The sequence below is a fragment of the Muntiacus reevesi genome, chromosome 10, assembly GCF_963930625.1.
Source record: "Muntiacus reevesi chromosome 10, mMunRee1.1, whole genome shotgun sequence".
Classification (NCBI taxonomy): Eukaryota; Metazoa; Chordata; class Mammalia; order Artiodactyla; family Cervidae; genus Muntiacus; species Muntiacus reevesi.
The window spans coordinates 12437669-12450900 of record NC_089258.1 but is presented as its reverse complement, the minus strand read 5'-3'; the positions used below and the strand labels follow the sequence as shown (position 1 = coordinate 12450900).

At 40.6% G+C, this 13232-nt stretch overlaps 1 pseudogene; it reads right to left on the bottom strand.

The window, feature by feature from the left end:
* Window positions 1-12288: 12288 nt before the first annotated feature.
* LOC136143947 (U2 spliceosomal RNA) lies at window positions 12289-12495 on the bottom strand (annotated as a pseudogene).
* Between the last annotated feature and the right edge of the window lie 737 nt (window positions 12496-13232).

Sequence of the window (13232 nt, the reverse complement as noted above, 5' to 3'; positions counted from 1 at the left end):
TATTTACAATACAAAATCTATTGCCTCTTCCTACAGAGTTGTTTAGATGGGTTTAAGAAGAGGCAAAGCACCTGAGTGAGTATCACTATGCACCATAATTTCCAAGAAAATGTTCAAAAGGATGAGAAAGAGTGAAAGGAACATCTTGAAGTGGATTGTTGATGGAGACTACCTACAAGATTGGCTGGTTTTCTCTGCCGTCTAGATGGTGAACAAAAGCAAAAGTCTTATTAAACTACTCATCAGTTAATGCCTTAAATCCACTTCCTTTCAAACAATAATGAAAAGAAAAAAGTATTCTGGGTGCTGCTCTTTGCTTTTAGAAAGAAAATGAAGTCACTTGGTCATGTCTGACTCTTTGTGACCCCATGCACTGTAGCCTACCAGGCTCCTCCATCCATGAAATTCTCCAGGCAAGAGTACTGGAGTGGATTGCTATTTTCTTCTCCAGGGAATCTTCCCAACCCAGGTATTGAACCCGGATCTCCTGCATTATAGGCAGACGCTTTACCATCTGAACAACCAGGGAAGCCCCTCTTTGCTTTTAACCCTTGCCCAAATGTATTGTGTGATCTGCCCAGGAACCTAAGAGGTGGGTTCCTGACACTATGATTGGAGTCAAAAGACCCTGTGTCATACAAGAATAAATGGAACCGTGTGGCATCATTATATTGACCAGAGACATAGGGTGGGGGAGGTTCCTCTTATGTGAACTTGACAATAAACAACTGGTTATCAGTCTTTTCTAAACCAACATGTATTGATTTGGTGATGTTTGCAGGTGTAACTTAGGTATACCCAGATGTTCTAAGCCCTATGGGCAATGATGAGATACATTGTGGGTTGTGGGCAATTCCCAGTCCCTGTCCATTGAATTACTTCTTAAGAGAGGCTATGGCATTTGTTTTCAGCTAAATTTTGTGCAGATGATATCACTCTAATGGCAGAAAGTGAGGAGGAACTAAAGGGCCTCTTGATGAGGGTGAAAGAGCAGAGTGGAAAAGCTGGCTTGAAACTCAACATTCAAAAACTAAGATCACGGAACCTGGTCCCATCACTTCATGGCAAATAGAAGGGTAAAATGTGGAAGCAGTGACAGAGTTTATTTTCTTGGGCTCCAAAATCACTGTGAATGGTGACTATAGCCATGAAATTGAGTAACTGAAATTATTGGTGCATGTTAAGAAATAAACGGGAGATATCCTCACCACCATCACCATCACCAACCATCACCATCATCACCAACACCATCACCTTCATCATTACCTCATCACCATCACAAGCACCATTATCACCACTGCCATCATCATTACCTGTTATCACTAATTATCACCATCATCATTACCTGTTATCACTAATTATCACCATCATAATTATCACCCATCCTCAGGCATCACTGTCACAAGTATCAACTTCAGCATCACTACCATCATTGCTATCATTATCAACTTTGTTTTTCAAAGTGAAAGCTTGCAACTGTTTAGTCTACTTTATTTCTTCTAGCTTGAAGATTACCCTAAAAACATGGTTATTTTCATACTAGAAAATGTCAGACCACCAAGAAAAAAGGCATAGTCAACATAAAGCCCTAATGGATGTGGTTATTCCTTTTCTAGCTTTTCGTTCCAAAGTCATCGAAAGTCAAAGTGAAAGTCGCTCAGTCATGTCCAATTCTTTGTAACTCCATGGATTATACAATCCATGGAATTCTCCAGACCAGAAGACTGGAGTAGGTAGCCATTCCTTTCTCCAGGGGATCTTCCCAACCCAGGGGTTGAATCCAGGTCTCCTGCATTGCAGGTGGATTCTTTACTAGCTGAACACCAGGGAAGCCCTCCAAAGTCATTGCTATGATTTGAATGTTTACATCCCTCAGTGTGGTGGTATCAAGAAGGGGACCTGGGACTTTCCTGGTGGTCCACTAGTTAAGAATCTGCCTTTCCTATGCAGAAGACGCAGGTTTGATCCCTAGTTGGGGATCAAATATGGGAATTTGATCCCATATGCTATATCAGTTCAGTTCAGTTACTCAGTAATGTCCAATACTTTACAACTCCATGGACTGCAGCATGCCAGGCATCCCTGTCCATCACCAACTCCTGGAATTTACCCAACTCATGTCAACTGAGTGGGTGATGCCATCCAACCATCTCATCCTCTGTCTTCTCCTTCTCCTCCTGCCTTATATCTTTTCCAGCATCAGGGTCTTTTCAAATGAGTCAGCTCTTCGCATCAGGTGGCCAAAGCACTGAAGTTTAGGGTTCAACATCAGTCATTCCAATGAACACTCAGGACTGATCTGCTTTAGGATGGACTGGTTGGATCTCCTTGCAGCCCAAGGGACTCTCAAGAGTCTTCTCCAACACCACAGTTCAAAAGCATCAATTCTTCAGCACTCAGCTTTCTTTATAGTCTAACTCTCACATCCATACATGACTACTGCAAAAACCATAGCCTTGGCTAAACGGACCTTTGTTGGGAAAGTAATGTATCTGCTTTTTAATATTCTGGCTAGGGTGGTCATAACTATTCTTCCAAGGAGTAAGCGTCTTTTAATTTCATGGCTGCAGTCACCATCTGCAGTGATTTTGGAACCCAAAGAAATAAAGTCTGCCACTGCTTCCCATTTATTTGCCATGAAGTGATAGGACCAGGTGCCATGATTTTAGTTTTCTGAATGTTGAGTTTTAAGCCAGCTTTTTCAATCTCCTCTTTCACTTTCATCAAGAGGCTCTTTAGTTCTTCTTCACTTTCTGCCATAAGGGTGGTGTCATCTGCATATCTGAGGTTATTGATATTTCTCTCAGCAATCTTGATTCCAGCTTATGCTTCATCCAGTCCAGCATTTCTCATGATGTACCTTGCATATATGTTAATTAAGCAGGGTGACAATATACAGCCTTGATGTACTCCTTTTCCTATTTGGAACCAGTCTGTTGTTCCATGTCCAGTTCTAACTGTTGTTTCCTGACCTGCATACAGATGTCTCAGGAGGCAGGTCAGGTGGTCTGGTATTCCCATCTGTTTCAGAACTTTCCACAGTTTATTGTGATCCACAGTCACAGGCTTTGGTATAGTCAATAAAGAAGAAGTAGATGTTTTTCTGGAACTCTCTTGCTTTTCTGATGATCCAGCAGATGTTGGCCTTTTGATCTCATCCCTCTGCCTTTACTAAAACCAGCTTGAACATCAGGAAGTTCACAGTTCACATACTGTTGAAGCCTGGCTTGGAGAATTTTGAGCATTACTTTACTAGTGTGTGAGATGAGTGCAACTGTGCAGTAGTTTAAGCCTTCACTGGCATTGCCTTTCTTTGGGATTAGAATGAAAACTGACCTTTTCCAGTCCTGGGACCACTGCTGAGTTTTCCAAATTTGCTGGCATATTGAGTGCAACACTTTCACAGCATCATCTTTTAGGATTTGAAATAGCTCTACTGGAATTCAATCACCTCTACTACCTTTGTTCATAGTGATGCTTCATAAGGCCCACTTGACTTCACATTCCAGGATGTCTGGCTCTAGGTGAGTGATCATACCATTGTGATTATCTGGGTCATGAAGATATTTTTGTATAGTTCTTCTGTGTATTCTTGTCACCTCTTCTTATTATCTTCTGCTTCTGTTAGGTCCATACCACTTCTGTCCTTAATTGAGCCCATCTTTGCAGGAAATGTTCCCTTGGTATCTCTAATTTGACCTCTAGTCTTTCCCATTCTATTGTTTTCCTCTATTTCTTTGCATTGATCACTGAGGAAGGTTTTCTTATCTCTCCTTGCTATTCTTTGAAATCCTGCAATCAAATGAGTATATCTTTCCTTTTCTCCTTTGCCTTTAGCGACTCTTCTTTTCTCAGCTATTTGTCAGGCCTCCTCAGACAATCATTTTGCTTTCTTGCATTTCTTTTTCTTGCAGATGGTCTGTCTGCAAGTACAGACCTATCTCCTGTACAATGTTACAAACCTCCATCCATAGTTCATCAGGCACTCTATCAGATCTAGTCCCTTAAATCTATTTCTCACTTCCACCATATAATTGTAAGGGATTTGATTTAGGTCATACATGAATGGTCTAGTGGTTTTCCCCACTTTCTTCAATTTAAGTCTGAATTTGGCAATAAGAGTTCATGATCTGAACCACAGTCAGCTCCCAGTCTTATTTTTGCTGACTGTATAGAGCTTCTCCATCTTTGGCTCCAAAGCACATAATCAGTCAATCTGATATCGGTGTTGACCATCTCGTGATGTCCATGTGTAGAGTCTTGTCTTGTATTATTGGAAGAGGGTGTTTGCTATGACCAGTGCATTCTCTTGGAAGAAACCTATTCGCCTTTGCCCTGCTTCATTCTGTACTCCATGGCCAAATTTGCCTGTTACTCCAGGTGTTTCTTGACTTCCTACTTATGCATTCCATTCCCCTATAATGAAAAGGACAGGTTTTTTTTTGTGGGGGGGTGTTAGTTCTACATGGCATGGTAAAAAAAAAAAAAAAAAAGTGAGACCTTTGGGAGGTGATAAGCTCATGAGAGGGCTTCCCTGGTGGCTCAGATGGTAAAGAATTTGCTTGCAATGCAAAAGACCCGAGTTCGATCCCTGGATTGAAAAGACCCCCTAAAGATGGGAATAGCAGTTGACTCCAGTACTCTTGCCCAGAGAATCCCATGAACAGAGGAACCTGGAGGGCTACAATCTTTGGCTACAGTCCACAAAGAGTAGGACATGACTGAGTGACCAATTTTCATTTTCTTTTAAGGTCATGAGAGCAGAGTCATAATGAATGGGACTAACACTCTTTGTAAAAGAGATTTGAGTGTGCTCCCTAACCCCTTCTGCCATGGGAAGTGACAGTGACAAGACAGTATCTGTGAACCAGGGAATAGAACCGCACCAGACACCAAACCTGCCTGTAACTTCGGACTTCCAACCTCTAGTACCTTGAGAAATAAATGTGTTGTTTATAAGCCACCCAGTCTATGAGATTTTTATTGTAGCACCCAGAATGAACTAAGACAATCATAAAATGCTCTGTCTCTCCACTAAAAAGTAAGTACATAAACCTCTCCTGGGCAAGCATGTCCCCAATCTCCTTCTATACTGTCATTAGTTTTAGAGAAATCATCTTTATTTGACAGTTCCTTCCACACCATTCTTGAGAATACATGTTCTGGGGGCATCACCTACCCCATAACTGTCTCTGTGTAAGCATTCAGTACAAAATTTTAGAGGAAAAAAAAATCTGTGTCAATGGAGACAAAACAGTAATCTTTTCCTCATTATAAGATCTTTTCCTAAAGCCCAGCATATTCAGATTGACTTCTGTATAGCTTTCTCTTAATTCTGAAAAATTTGTTTTCTTGCTCTGTTTTTCAATTTCTCTGGTTTTGGAGGAATATTTTTATCTGGTTTTTTAAATAATATATATATATATATATATATATTGCATGTTTCAATTTAATCCCACTGGGCAAAATTAGGCAAAAGAGAACTGAGGTATGGGAGTCAAGGAGACAGAAGAAGTAGAAGATAGACAAGAAATAGAGGTTTTGCAATGTATACATGTCACCTTTTGAGTCCCACATGTAAGATGGTATTGATATCATCTTTACTGGGGATGCTTTCTCATTTTGTTTTGTTTGATGCATGATATATAATTCCAAAAGGTACAAGACATTATACAGTGGAAATCAAGACATACTCTCCTGGCTCTACCACCTAATCCTTCTTACTACCCAGACTGAGGCAACAGCTATTAACAGTTATTCTACATTTTTCCAGAGCTCAGCATAGAGGAAACATTCAAATGTAGCATGTGTCAGCCACACTGATCTGCCCCATTAGTTGTTCACTTTGGTAACACACATAGAAAATGTCCTTACTCATTTTAAAGGCTGCATAATATCCCAGTGTGTGGATGGGTCAAAATTGAATTAATGGATCCTCTTCTGATGACTATTTACACTGTTTCCAATGTTTTGCTCTTATAAACAGTGCTAATATAAAAATTATTTAGGCACGTCATTTCAATGACTGCATGCTCAGTCACTTCAGTGATGTCCGACTCTTTGTGACCCCATGGACTGTAGCCCACCAGGCTCCTCTGTCCATGGGATTCTCCAGGCAAGAATACTGAAGTGAGTTGCCATGCCTTCCTCCAGGAGATCTTCCAGATTAGGAATTGAACCCACATCTCCTGTGGCTCCTGCATTGCAAAAATATTCTTTACTGCTGAATCACTGGGGAAGGCCACAGAATTTCAGTGGACTATTTTTAATTTTTAAAATTAAGAGTAATTCATGAGTATTTCATTGGATCTCTAGCAAATTAATTCAGTGTCCCCAAATTACTTTTTGTCATAAGGTATTAACAATTACTTTGTACAGTACTATCAGAGAACTGTGTTTGAGTGTCTCCTGTGAAGATACAGGTCAGCAGTGGACTACTGCAGGGATGGGGCCTCTGGGCATCTGGGTATGGCATAAGCCCTCTTGAAGGAGGCCACCATTAACCCCATCATAGACCGGCCAGAACTACATAGGACTGGGGAAACAGACTCTTGGAGGGCACAAACAAAAGCTTGTGTGCACCAGCACCCAGGAGAAAGGAGCAGTGATCCCATAAGAGACTGACCCAGACTTGCCCGTGAGGGTCCAGGAGTCTCCAGTGGAGGCATGGGTCAGCGGTGGCCTGTTACAGGGCTGGGGGCAGTGAGTGCAGCAGTGCATGATGGGACCTTCTGAAGGAGGTCCCCATTATCTTCATTATCTCCACCTTAGTTTGGCCTCAGGTCAAGTAAGAGGGAGGGAACACAGCCCCACCCATCAACAGAAAATTGGATTCAAGACTTACTGAATAAAGCCCTGCCCATCAGAAGAAGGCCCAATTTACCCCTCAGTCAGTCTCTCCCATCAGGAAGCTTCCATAAGCCTCTTATCCTTCTCCACCAGAGGGCAAACAGTATGAAAACAAAAATCACAGAAAACTAACCAATCTGATCAAAAGGACCACAACCTTGCCCAACCCATTGAAACTATAAGCCATGCCCTGTAGAGCCACCCAACATGGGTGGGTAATCTTGGACACTTCTGACAAAACATGGTCCACTGGAGAAGGGACTGGCAAGCCACTTCAGTATTCTTGCCTTGAGAACCCCATGAACAGTATGAAAAGGCAAAAAGACAAGACACTGAAAGAAGAACTCCTCAGATCAGTAGCTACCCTGTATGCTACTGGAGATCAGTGAAGAAATAACTCCAGAAAGAATGAAGAGATGGAGCCAAAGAAAAAACAACATCCAGTGGTGGATGTGACTGGTGATGGAAGTAAAATCTGATGTTGTAAAGAGTTATATTACATAGGAACCTGGAATGTTAGGTTCACAAATCAAGGCAAATTAAAAGTGGTCAAATAGGAGATGGCAAGAGTAAAAATTGACATTTTAGTAAGCAGTGAACTAAAATGGACTGGAATGGGTGAATTTAACTCAGATGACCATTATATCTACTACTGTGGGCAAGAATCCCTTAGAATAAATGGAGTAGCCACCATAGTAAAAAAAAAAAAAAAAAAAAAAAAGAGAGAGTCCAAAATGCAGTATTTGGATGCAATCTAACAACGATGGAAGGATCTCTGTTTGTTTCCAAGGCAAGTCATTCAATATCACAGTAATCCAAGTCTATGTCCTTACCAGTAATGCTGAAGAAGCCGAAGTTGAACAGTTTGATGAACACCTATAAGACCTTCTAGAAGTAACACCCCAAAACAATGTCCTTTTCATTATAGGGGACTGGAATGCAAAAGTAGGAAGTCAAGAGATACCTGGAGTAATACGCAAATTGGGAGTACAAAATGAAGCAAGGCAAAGGTGAATAGAGTTTTGCCAAGAGAACACACTGGTCATAGCAAACACCCTCTTCCAACAACACAAGAGGACTCTACACATGGACATCACCAGATGGTCAATATGATATCAGATTGACTATATGCTTTGCAGCCAAAGAGGGAGACGCTCTACACAGTCAGCAAAAACAAGACTGGGAGCTGACTGTGGCTCAGATCATCAACTCCTTATTGCCAAATTCAGACTTAAATTGAAGAAAGTAGGGAAAAGCACTAGACCATTCAGGTATGATCTAAATCACATTCCTTAGGATTATACAGTGGAAGTGACAAATAGATTCAAGGGATTAAATCTGATAAACAGAATGCCAGAAGAACTCTGAGGCAGTGATTAAGACCATCCCCAAGAAAAAGAAATGCAAAAAGGCAAAAAAGGTTTTCTGAAGAGGCCTTACAAAGAGTTGAGAAAAGAAGGGAAGCTAAAGGCAAAGGAGAAAAGGAAAGATATATCCATTTGAATGCAGAGTTCCAAAGGATAGCAAGGAGAGATAAGAAAGACTTCCTCAGTGATCAATGCAAAGATATAGAGGAAAACAATAGAATGGAAAAGACTAGCAATCTCTTCAAGAAAATTAGAGATACCAAGGGAATAATTCTTGCAAAGATGGGCTCAATAAAGTACAGAAGTGGTATAGACCTAACAGAAGCAGAAGATATTAAGAAGAAGTGACAAAAATGCACAGAAGAACTACACAAAAAAGATCTTCATGACCCAGATAATCACGATGGTGTGATCATTCACCTGGAGCCAGACATCCTGGAATGTTAAGTCAAGTGGGCCTTATGAAGCATCACTATGAACAAACGTAGTAGAGGTGATGGAATTCCAGTTAAACTATTTCAAATCCTAAAAGATGATGCTGTGAAAGTGCTGCATTCAATATGGTAGCAAATTTGGAAAACTCAGCAGTGGTCCCAGGTCTGAAAAAGATCAGTTTTCATTCTAATCCCAAAGAAAGGCAATGCCAGAGAAGGCTAAAACTACTGCACAATTGCACTCATCTCACACACTAGCAAAGTATGCTCAAATTTCTCCAAGCTAGGCTTCAACAGTACATGAACTTCCAGATGTTCAAGCTGGATTTAGAAAATACAGAGGAGCCAGAGAGCAAATAACCAACATCCGCTGGCACATCAAAAAAACAAGAGTTCCAGAAAAATATTTACTTCTTCTTTATTGACTATACCAAAGCCTGTGACTGTGTGGATCACAATAAACTGTGGAAAATTCTGAAAGATATGAAAATACCAGACCACCTGACCTGCCTCCTGAGAAACCTGTATGCAGGTCAGGAAGCACAGTTAGAACTGGACATGGAACAACACTGACTCCAAATCAGGAAAGGAGTATGTCAAGGCTGTAAATTGTCACCCTGCTTATTTAACTTATATGCAGAGTACATCATGAGAGATGCTGGACTGCATGAAGCATAAACTGGAATCAAGATTGCCAAGAGAAATATCAATAACCTCAGATATGCAGATGACACCACCCTTATGGCACAAAGCGAAGAAGAACTACAGAGTTTCATGATGAAAGTGAAAGAGGAGAGTGAAATAATTGACTTAAAGGTCAACATTTAGAAAACTAAGATCATGGCATCTGGTCTCATCACTTTATGGCAAATAGATGGGGAAACAATGGGAAAATTGACAGACTTTATTTTTTGGGGTTCCAAAATCACTGCAGATGGTGACTGCAGCCATGAAATTAAAATACTCTTGCTCCTTGGAAGAAAAGCTCCAACCACCCTAGCCAGAATCTTAAAAATCAGAGACATTACTTTGCCAACAAAGGTCTGTCTAGTTAAAGCTATGGTTTTTGCAGTAGTCATGTATGAATGTGAGAGTTGGACTATAAAGAAAGTTGAGTGCTGAAGAATTGATTCTTTAGAACTGTGGTATTGGGAAAGACTCTTGAGAGTCCCTTGGACAGCAAGGAGATCCAACGAGTTCATCCTAAAGGAAATCTGTCCTGAATATTCATTGGAAGGATCGATGGTGAAGATAAAACTCTAATACTTTGGCCACGTAATGTGACGAAGTGACTTATTTGAAAAGACCCTGATGCTGGGAAAGATTGAAGGCAGGAGGAAAAGGGGATGGCAGAGGGTGAGATGGTTGGATGACATCACCGACTCAATGGACATGAGTTTAAGTAAGCTCCAGGAGTTGATGATGGACAGGGAAGCCTGGCGTGCTGTTGTCCATGTAGTCACAAAGTAAGTGACTAAACTGAACTGATTAAGTTCCTCAATCAGAGATTCTATTTTAAAGTTGTCTTTTTATCCTAAAGTATTGGGAAACCTTTGTCAAAAGGACTTTTTGTAGTCTATAAGCAGTAAATGCTGGAGAGGGTGTGGAGAAAAGCGAACCCTCTTACACTGTTGGTGGGAATTCAAACTACTACAGCCACTATGGAGAACAGTGTGGAGATTTCTTAAAAAACTGGAAATAGAACTGCCATATGACCCAGCAATCCCACTTATGGGCATACACACTGAGGAAACCAGATCTGAAAGAGACACGTGCACCCCAATGTTCATCGCAGCACTGTTTATAACAACTAGGACATGGAAGCAACCTAGATGCCCATCAGCAGACGAATGGATAAGGAAGCTGTGGTACATATACACCATGGAATACTACTCAGCTGTTAAAAAGAAATCATTTGAATCAGTTCTAATGAAATGGATGAAACTGGAGCCCATTATACAGAGTGAAGTAAGTCAGAAAGATAAAGACCAGTACAGCATACTAACACATATATATGGAATTTAGAAAGATGGTAATGATAACCCTATATGCAAAACAGAAAAAGATACACAGATGTACAGAACAGAATTTTGGACTCTGTGGGAGAAGGCTAGGGTGGGATGTTTCGAGAGAACAGCATGTATATTATCTATAGTCAAACAGATCACCAGCCCAGGTGGGATGCATGAGACAAGTGCTCGGGCCTGGTGCACTGGGAGGACCCTGAGGAATCGGGTGGAGAGGGAGGTGGGAGGGGGGATCGGGATGGGGAATACATGTAACTCCATGGCTGATTCATGTCAATGTATGACAAAACCACTGCAATGTGTGAAGTAGTTAGCCTCCAACTAATAAAAATAAATGAAAAAAAAATGACTTTTTGTGAGAAGAAAAAATATTTGCCTCTCTATGCCATCTTACATGAGTTTGCTATATTCTGCAATACACTGTTACTCCCCCAGTCCCACATCCCATACTTATTTCTTAACTAAATCTTGTCCTACCATTCAGGCTTCCCAACATTTTAACTCTTCCCTAGCTGTCTTGCTGGAATTTTACCTACTTTTGTGTGTGCTATACAAGTATTCCTAGACAAAAAGGTAAAAATTATTAAGACTACTACTTGCCTTAAGAATTAATACTATATATAAGCAATTGCGATTCTCTTCATAATCTGTAAATGGAATATATGTTAGTATCACCAAAATCATTTGTAACATATCTGCTTGATGAGGGTCTCACAGTAACTCTTACATCTGTGCAGATATACATGAGTAAAGACAGGTAAATGGGCATTTGCCTATTGGACTTTAGTCTAAAGGATAATCCTTGGAAAGCACAATACCACATCATGGATTATTTCAGCTATCACTCAACAAGTATTCATAGAACCTCTCTAAATTTACCATCCCTCCCCCATATTTCATTGTTTACTCTCGGTTATTTTGTGTGTGCATGCTAAGTCTCATCAGTCATGTCTGACTCTTTGTGACCCTATGGACTATAGCCCGCCAGGATCCTCTGTCCACAGGATTCTCCAGGCAAAAATACTGGAGTGGGTTGCCATTCCTTCCTCCAGGGGATCTTCCTAACCCAGGGATAAAACCTGCATCTCTAACGTTTCCTGCCTTGACAGACAGTTTCTTTACCACTAGTGCCACTTGGGAAGCCCTTGGTTACTTTTGCTGCTCTTCAGTTGCTCAATCATGTCCAACTCTTTATGACCTTGTGGACTGCAGCATTCGAGGCATCCCTGTCCTTCACCATCTCCTCAGACAACCTTTTTGCCTTTTTGCATTTGGTTACTTTAGAGGTACATAAAATTTTGTGCGACTGCTTTGCCTTTTCGCAGTGCTCCACAGAATGGCAGATCATTCTTATATTTGCTTCAAAATTCTAACTAATTTTCTCCTGGAACAGAATAGATTGGTGGTTAATTGAACCTGCCTGCATTAGCATGACTTATACAGTTGTAGGATTTGGGAGCTTAAGGGATCTTCTAGATGATCCTTTTCAATCTTTCATCTCTCTGATGAGAAAACTAAGCTTTGCAACAGAGTGTTATGTTCCCAGGATAAGAAAGTAAAGCTAAGATGGAAATTCTGACTCTTAAACCCCAATTCAGTATTCTTTCCTTTTTATAATCTAATTTTTTAAAAAATAATCTAATTCTTACTGTGGCTATTTGTACACTCCTGGAGTTAGTGAGTCTGTATAAATTCCAACAAAGTGTACATGGTATATGTGTTTGCATAAATGTTGAGAAATATTTGATCCCTGAATGTACTTTAGACTGATAAGAACAGATACTACGCTTGATCTTAGCCAAAAGGCCGAGAAGCGATTGCTGAATGTACTTTAAAATCAACTGACTCATAACGATTTTTTAAAAAATTTTCTTTTTACTTCTATTGCTATTGATGCTATTCTCTTTATGTGGCCATTCTGTTCCCTCAGTGACTTCCCAAACAAAACAAATGCGGTAGGTAAATTATTAAGTTATTAGTGTGTGTTCTTCTATCTCATTATCATTCCCTCTGTTTCAAAAAGTACTCTTGACTCCCTTGCCACAGGAGAAGAGGAGGAAGCATAGTCAAGAAGATGGAGGTAAGAGGTCCCCCCAAATAGAAAGAGATTAAGTGATCTGGTCCATGGGCCTATGGTGAGGATGAAGCAGGCTTCAGAAGGATGGCTATGGGTGATCCTTTGGGATAGACAAGTACTCCCAGCTCATTTTCTACCCAGAGGGGAATCAAAGATACTAGACTTCAGAATACCTTATTATCTTGGCCATTGGGACCTTAGCTTTAACCGAAGCTCAAATACCAAAGCTCCTTCATCCCAGCATTTAGGTCTGATTGTGATGCCTGAGGTGTTTGGAAAACCCTACAGCATGTCTGTGGAAAGCCTTCTATTAATTACCTATTGCTATGGGAGATGCTTTCGAATCAATGCTTTCATATTGTGGTGCTGGAGAAGACTCTTGAGAGTCCCTTGGACAGCAATATCAAACTAGTCAGTCCTAAAGGAAATCAACCCTGAATATTCATTGGAAGGGCTGATACTGAAGCTGAAGTGCCAA